Consider the following 413-nt stretch of genomic DNA (forward strand, 5'->3'; position numbering starts at 1 on the left):
TCTTCTTGAATTGTCACTTTTTAAAAAGTATTTTTGTTTTTGATTAATTTTTTTATTAAAAGTAATATATTTATTTATTTTATCACTACTTAAAATACATGAGTATTCTTTTTTAACTTCTCATAATTTGTATTTTTTCTTAACTTCTCATAGTTTGCATAAATTTTTTCAATTAGGACCAAATTTTTACTCTTTCTTTCTATTCTTACTTTTCAAAACATTTACTTAATGAACACTTCTTAAAATTGGCTATAGAGATTCTGCTTTATATATTATATTGTATTTTGTTCACCTTCAAAAATTATGCGACGATAAAACATATTAAAAATATAAATAACACAATTCAAAAAATAAACATGAATAAGAACCATAACCAATATAATTTATGTATATAAAAAAATTCTTTGATTTAT

The sequence above is a fragment of the Arachis ipaensis genome, chromosome B03 (assembly GCF_000816755.2).
Source record: "Arachis ipaensis cultivar K30076 chromosome B03, Araip1.1, whole genome shotgun sequence".
NCBI lineage: Eukaryota > Viridiplantae > Streptophyta > Magnoliopsida > Fabales > Fabaceae > Arachis > Arachis ipaensis.